The 12,701-nt window shown below is 48.8% G+C and overlaps 1 long non-coding RNA gene across 1 annotated transcript; it reads right to left on the bottom strand.

Annotated features, from left to right (window-relative positions):
* Positions 1 to 245: 245 nt before the first annotated feature.
* On the bottom strand, positions 246 to 5,502 carry LOC119152528. The gene is made up of 3 exons (XR_005105797.1): positions 5,279 to 5,502; positions 3,243 to 3,431; positions 246 to 990 (listed from the first exon to the last, which is right to left on the bottom strand). It is a non-coding gene; the product is annotated as an uncharacterized LOC119152528 (long non-coding RNA).
* Positions 5,503 to 12,701: the final 7,199 nt, after the last annotated feature.

Raw genomic sequence — 12,701 nt, 5'->3', positions numbered from 1 at the left:
GTTTCGTTAAATGCCACGTGTGCACTGTGTTTTTAAAAGGGAACAAGGCAAAACAACCCCTCATGAGATAATGGCTTGCAAAGTCCTACAGGGTCAGCTCCTTCTCTGCAGTGTGTCTGATGGCTGGGTCTGAAAGTCAGCTCTGAAGAGAGCTGGGCACACAAAAAGGGGCTCTGTTTGTCTTTCCAGGACAGGCAAGGCCCTGCACTAGAAGGGAAACAGCAGGAGGAGGCTCCAGGCTTTATTTATGTTCAATAAGTGCTGAGAAGCAGTGAACAGAAACCCAGGGATGGGGGCAGTTCAGGTAGGCAGCGCTTAGGGACAGGGAACCTTAGGAGACAGCTGGGAGCAGAGAAAGGCTTCAGGTATGTGCTGATGTTTTGGGGTTTTTTTTGCATATGATTGTGAAGGTGTTTTTGTAATTGTATTTCCAGTTTTATACTCAGCTGTCTTCTTTCTGAGGTTTTACACCTGTGTGTGGTTGGTGTTTAATGTGGTCTTAGGTGGTACCGATGAGCTAGAGGAGGGGAGACGTTGTCCCTTAGTGCCAGTAAGCAACAGGACAGGTCCTGGTGCAAAAAGGGGATGCCCAGGACATTGCATCCCAAACGGCATTCCTTACCAGGACTTGAGCACTACATGGGTACGGCCAGTTGCCCACATTTGCAGGGAGAACCAAAACTAGCAGGAGGATGCATAGTAGATGGTTAAGGTCCATCCATCCATCCCCAAAAGGAGCTGGTATGTCAGCCCTGTTAAGGACTCACCATGGGACTACGTTTCCTCTCTCTTCCCTGATGAAGAAGCTGCTGGATTTAGGTGTGAGGTGAGGGCTTCTCACTCTATTGAACACAGAGTCTAAATCCCTTGTTTTCTCAAACTGAAAGGAAACGTTTTCTTCAGCCAAGCTCTTGGCGGCTTTCCTGGGGGCAGGTGGTCAGAGGCATGGTGTCAGCTCTCACAGTCCTCCTTTGCACGCAGTCTCCTTGCCTGCAGAGATGGAAAACAAGGCAATTATTTCCCTCACTTGGCTGCCTCACCTTCAGTTGACAGGATGCAAGCGAGCTCATCCCCCTGGCCACGCTCTGCCTCGACACCAGGGACTGACATCAGGGTCGAAACATCTCGGGCTCTGTGCAAGCTAAGGCATTCCTGTGATGCCTGGGGCCTGATGCAGTCCGGAGGGGACTGAGACTCACAACAACACAGAGAAGCAGCATCAACTACCCTTTTTCATTGATATGTAAATGCAAACCCATCTTCTCACTTTCCCTCCTGGGGATTTCTGACCTGTGTCTAAATCAGCCTTGGGCTTGGACTAAGCCTAACCCAGCACTCATCTGCAGGCTGAGCTCCTGAGGACTTAGTAAACCCTTAACCTTGCTGGCAAACACGGAGGAATGGGCTACTGTGCCAACCCTATGGAGGAGTCAACAGGAGCACTGCTGGTCCCCTGCAAAAACAACAACCTTGGTGGGCTTCTTTGAAGCAAATGAGGTTTTAGTACATAAAGAACCTGGGCTAGGTGAGCTGCCCCTCAAATTTATATCAGGACTGTCACTGGTCCCATTGGAACAGGTTTGGGGCTTCCATGATTGCCACCACCCACAAAAGCAGACTCCTCTAGAAGTGCTGGAGGGGGCATCTGCCCAGCTTTTTTTCTTCTTTTTTTTTTTGGACAGGCATTATCCAGCAGGTGATGATCTCCCATCATCTGAGAGACCTTTCTCTGCCTTTTAAGATTAATCTTGAAAGAGGCCTGCTCAATATCAGTCACAGGTAGTTTCAGAGGTGATGGAGAAGACTGTAAAAAGACCTGCCCATGGCTTAAGCCCATGGCAAAAATTATGATGTGATGGAGAGACACCTGCGTGGGGAGCAGGACTTGTTGGGAGATGGCTGTGCTGTGATCTCAGGTACGCTCCGTCCTCCCCTCTGCCCGGCAATGGTGCAAGGTGTTCATCCCTCCACCCACCCTCCAGGCTGAAGCCTCTGCAGGTGTTAAAGACATCAAGTGACCACCCTCCTGCTGGCGTTTTTCCATCTGCCTGTGCTCAACAGCTCATAATTTTTGAGCTGTAGGCTGGGTGCAAAGAGTAACGGGGCATTTCTGGGGCACCTGGAGATGAGAATAACCCACAGGTGAGATAGAGCTGGGTCTGGGACTGCACAGCGCTGGGATCTTCCAAGGCATGGGCTTGGAAGTGACAACTCCAATAATGTTAAATGGGGGGGAAAAAACACAGCAAGCCCTCTAGGCTTATGTCAGCTGAGCAGCAGGAGAAAAAGTGATTTCTTCCAAGAAACATCCCTTAAACCTCCAGTCCAAAATACTTTCCGTGCCTTTGTTGCTCAACAGCACACCAGCACTCTCCTGGGGAATGTTTTTCTTTAAAAGAAATGCAGTGGTTTCACAGGGAAGGGAGAGGCATGGGTGACAGCCAGGTTCACTGAGGGGTGGGGGTCTCTGTCCAACCTGAAATCTAGAAACCTCTTTACCTCATCCCACACAAAATAGCCTCCCTTCAATTGTCCCAGGTGCCCTCAAGCTTGTCAGGCCACTGATGAAATAATGTCAGGGAGACGACAGTTTCTTCCACCATCTCCAAGCTCCTGGGCACCGTCACCTCAACCCTACCCATGCAGCAACAGTGCCTCTGCAACCCTTCTGAGCCTGGGTCCAGGCTTGCATGAGTGCCCCTGCATTCAAAAGCACATGGGCAGAGGTCTAAATCCCTGCACTTCATTAAGGGTCAGGCACATGCTTAAAACTAAGTGATTCTGGATGTTGTCCACCTCCTGCTGTGCCCTTTCACGGCAGGAGAAGGCTCCTTGCATCAACAAGATCTTCTGGAAACACGTTGGGGTTATGTCATCTCCCCTGCCTCCTCTGTGGGTGTAAACTGGCATGACCTCATCGACTTCGAGAGAGCCCTTGGCTCTGGATGCGCTTCTATAATCAGCTCCGTAAATAAAAGAAGAGGGAAAATGATGAATGACACCCAAAGTTATCCAGCCAGCCAGGGCAGATTACTCACAGGCACTGCGCGTAAGTGACCTTGAAAATAAATTCCAGCTAAATTCTTTAAAAAACTTCAAGGGGAGGGTGGGGAGGTGAAGTAAACTGAACTTAAAATTCACACTTTCTAACTTTTTAAGTCCTATCCAGCAGAAAAAGGAGAGATTAGTTCTGTGTGTGTCCTGGGAAAGAGCAGAACATGATGTCAATCAATATACATCACCTGTGAGGGCTTCCAAAGGTGATCGGTGCTAGCCAGCCCTCTGAGGGTGTCTTCCAGCCATTTGGGGAGGGATGCTGCAGCAGACGTAAGGGCTTTGAAAATCCAGCTCTAGAAATGTGCTTCATCAGGACAAAGCAGAACTTAATTAGGGCTGGCTGGAAGTTTTTTTTTCTTTGTGAGGCTGCTCTCCTGCAAAACAGATCTTTTGTCAGAATAGGAATATTATTAGGAATTTTAGAAACAAGGCGGATGCTGTCATCTAAAATGCATTCTTCAAAAAAAATGCTCCTTCGAGGGCTTTGATGCGATTCAGTTATTTGTTCATTTGACTGTCAATGACACATTTTATAACAGAAAACTGCTCTAGAGATGGAGCCTTTCCAGGTGGGGTGATGTATGAATATTTTGGATGAAAACAATTTAAAATTTTTGCAGTCTCCCATTTGAATGGGAAACTTCAATTGCTGGCACAGCAGCTGATCAATTCACCCTTGTGCTCTAAACTCAACAACCTCCAGTAACCTAATAAAGATAAATTTTAAATATAAGTTGCTGGTTAAATGTCAGTAACAAATATATTCCTCCTGGTCCTTTCCCTTACTTTCCACAGAAGACATTTTAACAGCTTGAGTGATGCTGCTTTTATGATGCACAAGTCATTTTGCTAAACAGCATGATAAAAGTTTGTTCAGGCAGGAATTTCATTAACTTCAGGGTGCTTGTTGCACTTAGCGCCATTGGGCTTGGCGTGCAGGAATAATGGGTTCCAGGGCCTGAAATTTCCATTATTTCCCATCCAGATTATTTAAAAATCATTGGATGGATTATAAAAGGCTGCTGAACAATGAATGTACTGTTGTTTCTTATTATTCGTTGCTGTGCCCAGATGTTTGGTGTTTCAGGGTTCCCTAAGAGCACTTCAGGATGCCATAGAGGGAAATACATCCTGTAAAACAATTCCTAAATCTTAGTTTTGTCCTCATAAAGCAAAATTATGAGTGTTTGCGAGTGGGGTGAAACAGCAGTAAGTTCCTGCCAGAGCCAATGGTGCTGCTGAGTGTTTCCATCGCATCTTTTCCTCGATGAGGCTCTGTGCAAAGCAGGACCATCCTGCTTCACAGAGGGGGAAACTGAGGCACGGCAAGGAAAACTGGCATCCTGCAGTGCCATACAAACCTGAACACGGGATCAACCCTTCTTTTCCACCCCCAAGCCAGGGTTTCCCATGTGCCTATGACCAGATCCCTCCTGAGTGATACCCATCATGGAGATGTGCCTGCATCTTTTCTCCCCCAGGTTTGCACACCCTGTGGGAAGAAGGTGATGCGGACCGGCGGTACGCAGTTACTGGCTTTATGCCTCCCAGCTAGCTCCCACTTGTGGGATGTACATTGAAAAAAGACCCACCTAAATCCAATTTGCTCCCAGGCCGCATCTGTCTGGGCCATCCGGAGCACAGGTTTATGGGTGAGGGATGCACAGGACCTTATAAATGGCCATTGTCAGAGCCCATGGGCTGGCTCTGCTCCGCTCACCAGCCTTTTTATGGGTGCCAGCTCCGTGATTAATGCAAATTGGACAAGGCTCCAAAATAAATATCCTGCCTCTGTGCTCACAAGCAGGTTGTGTGCATGGGGAATGCCACGTACTGTAACTAAATTGCTAATAAAAACACCGTGTTCTCACAGAATAAATAGCCCTGTGGCTTAAATTAAATAGTTAAGTGAAATATGGAGATGCTGGGTGCATCCCAAAATATCCCCTCTGAGAAGAGTTCCTGGAGGGTCCCATCCTGAGCAGTGGTGGGCCTGGTCCTCCCTGCCATGTGAGGTTCCCCCCTGCTCTCCGCCCCTGCAGCCATTTGGAAAGGATGGATGAGCTCATAGGGCAGTTTCAGCCGAGTTTTGCATAGTTTTGCGAAAGAAATTCCCTGTTCAGAGCATTTAAGTGTCAGTAACTGTGACGGGAAGGGTGTGAAGAGGGAGGAGAGTGGGATGGGAGGTGCAGAAAGCAATCCCCATCAGGGGAGTACTCACATCTTTCATGGTGGCAGCTTCATTGCCATCTCCACAGGCTTGGTCAGAATTAAGGTGTGATGGGTATGACATTACTAGGCTAAACCACGTCAGTGGCAAAACACAGGCTAAGAGAAGCCTTTCCCAGCACTAGTGACATTCAAAGAAGCTGAGGATGTGAAGATTTAGCAATAATTTGCAAAGCTTATACAAAGGAAGGGAAACAGAACAACTTTCAGTTTCATTTTGAGTGGCTATTTTTCCGCTGGCATTGCTCTCCGGAAGATCTTACGAGTCAAAAAAAAAACCCCACACCCCAAGGCCTCAGTAGAAATGCTTGCATCAAAAGGTAATTCTGTTTGCAATGTTTGGCAGGTGAAGAAAGGTTTTCATGTCTCAGTTGTCTCTGCTGACGACTGGGAGATGTCTCCTGTGACAACGCAGAGGCTCGGATGGAGTTAGCTGTTTTTTCCAAGGGCAGATGGACTTTTGCATTGAGCTTTTCTGGAGGTTAGGCCTTTCTACAGGGCTCCTGTGGTGTTATGTGCCAGTTCAGAGGTAGAAATGAAAGCTGAATTTAGGGATCTCTTTACTGGTGTCCTGCCTCAGCCATTAGTCTGGAAACCATGTGAGGAAAATGGACTAAATTATATTCTTGATGCTGTTATTGTCATACAGTCTTCCAGTTCTTAATTTATGGAGTGTGGACGTCTCTTTTTTTAGAAAATTATTTCAAAGCTGGCTTCAGTCTTTTAAACAGCCAACTTTCCTTTACTGTTTATTGTTATATTCCTTTTAAATTTGATGGCCCAGCCTGTGCTAAAAGCCATTCTCCCTATGCTGATGTCACATTGCTGATGTAAAAAGGGCTGTTTCCAGCAAGAAGCAGAGAGCAGGACTGTGGTCTGTATTCCCCAAATCCTGTACACATGTTCTCCCATCAGGCCAATTAGGAAATTATTAAGAAAAGCAAATTCCTGACTTTGGACCAAGGTGAGCCAGCGGCCGTGCCTCAGTTTCCCCTCTGTCAAAGGGCAGTGATGGCAGCAGCCTATTTCACCCCGAGGCAGTGCCATGCACCCAGACTGGGCTGTGTCAGTGTGGGTGATGTGTATGAGTGACGCTAATTGCATGGTGAGCTTTTACTTAGTGCTCTGGGGATTTTTTCCAGCTGGCTATTTCCAGCCTTACTCTTTCCAACACAGAGGCAGATTTACAAGGGGAATTACACTGGCTGCGGCTCACTGCTTCCCTTGCCAGCTCTCTGCTAAAAGCTCCTGTGGGGTATCTCACAGCACTAGCGGGCTCACGTCTGTCTAGTGATGGAAACCCACCCTTAAAGACCTATGTTTAACCTCCTTTTTAATGCCTTTGCTTCTCACCCACATCTAATGGTGCTTAGTCCATAGATGCATCTGATGATGCTTAGTCCACGTACGAATTGCACTTTTTCCAGCTCAGCCTCCTCTTTAAGGCTCAGGTTTTACTCTCCTCAGGTGACTTGTTTTAGAGATTGGTTTTTGCCTGCTTCAGAGCCCTGTGCCATGATGGCCAGCAGCAGGGAGCTGCTGTAGCGGATGGCAGCAGTTGCCTCCCCACTTGCACAGACTGCAGGTGAGATCCTCTGCACCCTTGAACATCCCTCCCACATCCCACTGCACCCTGGACAGGTCCTCAGTGTTGGCCACCTTGGCAGCAGCATTGTTATTTTGGGACATGGGGAATTTGCTCAGACTGGTGCTCACTGGCACAGCAGTGCAAAATGGAGTGGCTGTGGAGACTACCCAGCTTGGTCAGGGTTCCTTTGATTATTTCTTTTTGGCACATTCAATGTCACGATGAAGATCCTGCAAAAGCCTAAGAGAAAATGTCAGGAGGAATTGGAAGGATGGTCCCGCATTGCCAGCATCAAGGATGCTCCTGCATCAAGGGATGCTCCCATGGTGCTGGCAGTGACTTGTAGAGGCACATCCCCAGCCCTGCTGAGGTGGCTTTGGTTCTCGTGCACATCCGCCAGTGCAGGGTCTGCCCAGCTTGTGGTCTCTGTGTCTGCACCTTTTCCTTTCACTCTCCTTCATCTTTTATTCCCTGAGAAAACATCATTTTACATAAAAGTTTGATCTTACCCAGGACCAGCTGGCCAGCCTGTCCTTCCCAAGAGAAATGAATAAAGAATAAAACCTGACTGTGTGGCAGATAAAGGTACATCCACAACGTTTTCAGCTTTGAGGGGGAGATTTGCACTTGCCTGGGATATTGCAGAGAGCAAGGAAAAATGCCCAGCTCAGCACACAAAACACGACCCCGAAGAGCAGGGCAGCTCGGGGAGATTTCTGGCTCACACCTCCATCCCTCGTAATGGGCAAAGATCCCTGTGGTTTATGGAAGACTTGCTTTTCAGCTAAACAAAATGTCTCCCAGGGTGTATTTGCCCTCCTTGAGATCCAAAATATTTATAAAAACGTATGAAGTTTGTTATACATCCCAAACTTCTGTAATGAAAAACTTTTGCTCTCCTCCTGCAGCCAGTGAGGAGCATCACTCCGGGTTAAGGGTGGGCTGCTGGGATGCGTGGGGAGGAGATCCCACCCTTCCTCTGTCCGGGTGCCCAGTGAAAATCATGTTGGATCATGGTAAGACACATGTTTTTTCCCATGAGTGGAAGGTGTCTTTGTCTTTTCTTCTTGGATTCCCTTTCTTCTGGGTTTTTACATGAAAATAAAAGGGGGAAAAAAGAGAATGGGGTTTGGGTTTTTACCCAGGAAGCAAACTTTAGGGACAATCTGAGCAAACCATGAGCCTTGTGAGAGGGTGCTGGGGAGCTGCGAGGGTCTCGTGGCCACAGCCTTTCCCCTGACACTTATCCCTTTGGAGATGTGCAGCATATCAGGGCTGATCCCCATCCCCACACCCCCATGGAGGTGACAGACTCCCAGCAGCAAGGAAATGGGGCAGGACCCTCTCCAGACCAACACAGGTGCTGAGGAACAGAAGGAGGACCTCCCACCACACATGTCCAGGCTTAAAGCAAAGATGCTGCAAAATTGTGGTCTTCAAAGTGTGTGGGCTCTTCAGGACCTTGCCTTTGGAGGCAAGAGGGGTCACTGAGGACATCCTCTCCTCCCAGCACAGGAAGCCACCGAGTGATGGGAAGCAACCTCTTCACAGGGGCTCAGACTGAAAGCCTGGGGCGTGCCTGCCTGCACCGTGAAATATTTATTCCGTGTGGCATGCTTGATTTCTTTTCCAAGTCCCCCCCCTCCCCCCCTTGTTTTTTATCCATCTCTCTTCCTTTTCAGACCTGCCTTATTCCAGTATTTATGGGCAATACATGGCAAAAGACCAGAAGGGTTTTTTTTCCCCTGGACCCTGTTTTAAGAATTACTTCCCCTCGCCATCCTGCCCAGAAAGACCCATGGAAATTAGGAATGGAAAGGACCTGCAACGTTGGGTTTTGTGCTGCTGCCAAGGCGAGACTTCCCAGAGCGATGCAATCTCTAGCGCTTCGGTTATTTGATGTTTAACAGACCCAGGTGTATTGCTGATGCAGAGATGAAAGCTCACGTTTTCCAGGACAGGCACAGGGCAGTCTGGTGGCCTGGGCTTGGCTTTGGGCTGCCATTCCCTGGTTCCTCAGGGAACACAGTGGCCACCAAAGGGGTTGGCTCAGGCTGAAAGCCACCATGGGAAGCTACAACCTTCCCCCAAAGTGAAATTCTGCTTTACTGATGCTGACATAAAGCCAGAGAAAGTCTCTTTGGATGAAAAATCAAACGTCTTGTCCCGCCATATCCCTCTCTGGCTCTCAGCTTGCAAAACAGAAGTTGGCCACCAGTACCCCAACTCTACTGCTAAACGTGCTAAATATGACTTTAATTTCTGCTCTGCTTTCTTGCCACAGGTTTTGAAAGAGCAACTGCTTGCAGCCCAGGCCAGTGCATTCCTGGATGCAAAGTTGGTATAGTTAATAGGGGAACAAGAAGTCTTTGGCATGATGCACTGTCCCCATGGTAGCCCAGCTGCAAGGAAGGGTTTGCCTCAGGACCCTGTGATGAAAGCCTGGGGTGCTTGGGGGAGCTAAGAGCCCAGGGGGCTGTGATATAACTATATAACCTTGGAAAGGCTTAGAGGGAAAAGCTAGTATTGAAAATGGACAGCAAACTGCTGGTTGCAACAAGGTGTCAGCATCTCACTCTTGCTCCTTCCATACCCAGAGACACCCAGGCTTTGATCTAATCATTTCTACAGCCCCTGGAAGTCAAGGTACCATTTTCTGGCTTTTTGGTCCTGCTCATAGGACACAGGTTTCAGCTGATCCTTGGAAATCAAAGAGCAAACAAGCATTTCCTCTTTCAGTCTCACAAAAGCATCTCTCATCAGAAGCTTTAATACTCAATTTCTTCTAGGTCACCACTTTTGCTGACAGGATCCTTGTGCAGGATGCAGATCAAATGGAGAGGGGCTCTTCTGCCCAAGCAAAATGGGAAGCACCCCTCCCTCAGGGTCCCCAGAGATGCGTATAGGGGGTCCTGTGTGGCGACCCACATCCCGGCTGCCTCCCCGCTCCCTCGCCTGCATCCCAGCACAGCTGGATGGAGAACCCAGCTGTTGGCAGGCGAGGCTGCGGGAACAAAGAGGCCATTGCAACACGGGCTTTGAGTAATCGAGAGCAAAGCCCGGCAGCTCTCAGCAAGCGTCGGGGCCGTGAAATCCGATTCGCGCCCCTCCACTAGCAGCGGTGGGGAAGGGACCCCGAAGGCAGCGCGCTTGGGCGGTGGGGAAGGACAGGTGGCCGCGCACTGGGAAGAAGGACTGTAATGAGGCGTCACGGACACAAGATCTTCTTTGTTAGGATGTTACCAAAGTAGAAGAGTGACTGCAGGAGAGGTTTCGGCACAGCTGCCTGAACTCCTTACCTCCTGGAGATCAAAGCCTGCCTTTCTAATTGCATCTTTTATTACAGTCACCCAAACACTCACCCAGTATCCCGGTGGCTTTGCAGGGGGAACAGGTGTTTTTTAACACGCGTGCGATTACGGGAGATTAACAGATTTAAAAGCGTGCCCCGGGAGACACAGCCATGCATCATGTTCCTGTTAAGATGGGGGATGCTGAGCCGGGCAGGGAGGTTTCTGCAGGAGCACCTCCCTGCCTGGCACCTCGCAGGCAGCCGATGCCATGGAGCAGATTGGGGCAGAGGTGTGTCCCCAGCCAGCCCCAGCACAAGCTGGGAGGCCGAAGGAGGATGGAGGACAGGGTGCCTGAGGAAACCCCCAGGCTCACAGTGCATGCAGCCCCCCTGTGATACCTTGTGCATCCCATCGTGCTGACAGGGGCATCGGTTGAAGAAGGGCTGCAGCCTGCTGAGGGCTCCTGCACAGGGATGCTTCATCCCTCAAATGTCCCAGCTGGACCAGGGACCCCCTATTTTGTTCCCCAAATGCTTCCTACTGCACCAGGGATCACTCCCCCCGCATTTCATACCCTCCAACACCCTGTGTTGGACCAGAGACCCCCCTGCTCCATCCTCCAAATGCTCCATATTAGACCTAGGACCCTCAATTCTATCCCCCACCCACCCTGTGCTTGACCTGGGATCCTCCCACTCCATCCTCCGAAATGTCCCACGATGGATGCTCGAATCCCCCAAACACCCTACACTAGACCAGGGATCCCCTGCCTTTGTTGCCCTAAATTTGGGGGATTTCAGGGATTTTCAAGCAAGGGAGCAGTGTGGTGGAAGACACAGTGAGGAGAAGAGCTGTTACGTTGCTCAAAGGTACCAAAGGTCTTTGCTCTAGAGGATTAAAATTTGCAGAGACCAAGAACTGCTGGCCCAGGAGCCAGGGAGGGGACAGAAACTTGGCTGAGGATCCTGTAGAACAAAGCAAAAACAGGAAAATGCACAGACATGCCTAGAAAGCCATAAAAACAAAGTTTAGGTTAAATACGCACAGGGTCTCTTTTTCCCCTTGGCCAGTTAAGAAAGGGCAATCTTTGCCTTCAGAGCTGCTGGCAGAAGCCATCGCTCTTGCTTGCTCCCGGGGAGGTGGGTAGAGGTGTTCGGGGTGGGCAGGAAGGGGCTCAGCCAACCCCCAAATCTCAGCACTGGGGGGGTTGGGGATTTCCTCTGGAGCAGCAGCAGAAGGACACACAGCCCGATGGGCGAGGACAGCTGGGTGAACAACCCTCAGCACCTCATACCACAGCGGTCACTTTGCCATGGCCCCTGTGGTCTCCTACGCATCCTCCAAGCTCCCCAGCCTCCCTGATTTCAGGATTTTTCCTTTGATTATACCACCGTGCTGTAGTAAAATCCTGTATAACCAAGACCTCAGGTCTGAGTTGATAAAACAAGGATGAGGAAGACGAAATAAAAAGCAATATCCCAGAGAGCTTCTTGTTTATTGGAGTTTAAACCAACGCCCCTAACAAAGTGAAATGATTAAAAGAAAAAAATTGTTTGGGATAAAGAAATGATAATTTCCCATCATCTGCTCACGTTTCCTCTCCGCTGGGCACAGCTCCTGAAAACGAGGCATTTGCCCCCTTTGATGGCTGGTGTAAAACGAGCTTTGATGTCATGGAAGGAAATAATGTATTTAGAAATGGCCTTTGCTCATATCAGGCACAGCTAATATAAATCAGGGCACTGAGGGGATCGGGAAGGGTGTGGAGAGCTTCAACTTGACCCTGTAGCACCGTTTTCTTTAACTTTCACATTAAATTAACTTTCCTGTTGTTCCGTATCACCACTTAACATCTTATTTTCCCCAACATGATTCTTTTGTTCCCCTGAAAAGCTTTTGAAGCAGATGACAAAGGGAAACTTCTTGCAATCATCTTTCCAGAGGGTACCTCCAGATCACAGGCAGCGCGTGGAAACAACTGGGAAAATAAAGCCCTGCCACAACAGCTTTGCTAATTTTTCTTGGAAATGCCTTGGTATTGCTTTGAAAACTACTATGAAAACAACCGATGGCTCCTTGGGACTGTCCAGGATGGCAGAACTGGAATCCATTTCCATCACTGCATTAAAATTCATGGAAGGCACAAATGAGTTGCTGAGATTTTCATGCCACTGTCACCAGGAGCTGAATAAAAATCATATTAAATTTACTTTACATTCTGCAACAGCTGGCAGCCATGTCTTGAAGTGTTTTTCAAGCCAGTGGGCTAAAGAATAATCAGGATCCTTTCAAGTCAAGGCGTTTTCCTGTTAATTTAATGTGGTTGGCTTTGCCAGTGGGACAGATTTTCCAACATGCTCAGCTGTTTTCTGAGTCTGGCCTCTTCTTTTGGTGCCTGAGCTGAAGAGAAGTTCCTTAATAAAATAAATGACCCCATGATTTCCTGGGATGCCATCTCAGGCAGTCTCAGTCACTGTCTGGAGGTGCTGGATGATGCCACCATACAGGGACCAAGCTCATCCTGCACCAGCCCA

This window comes from Falco rusticolus, chromosome 8, assembly GCF_015220075.1.
Source record: "Falco rusticolus isolate bFalRus1 chromosome 8, bFalRus1.pri, whole genome shotgun sequence".
NCBI classification, from domain to species: Eukaryota; Metazoa; Chordata; class Aves; order Falconiformes; family Falconidae; genus Falco; species Falco rusticolus.
This window is presented reverse-complemented; position numbering and strand designations above follow the sequence as displayed.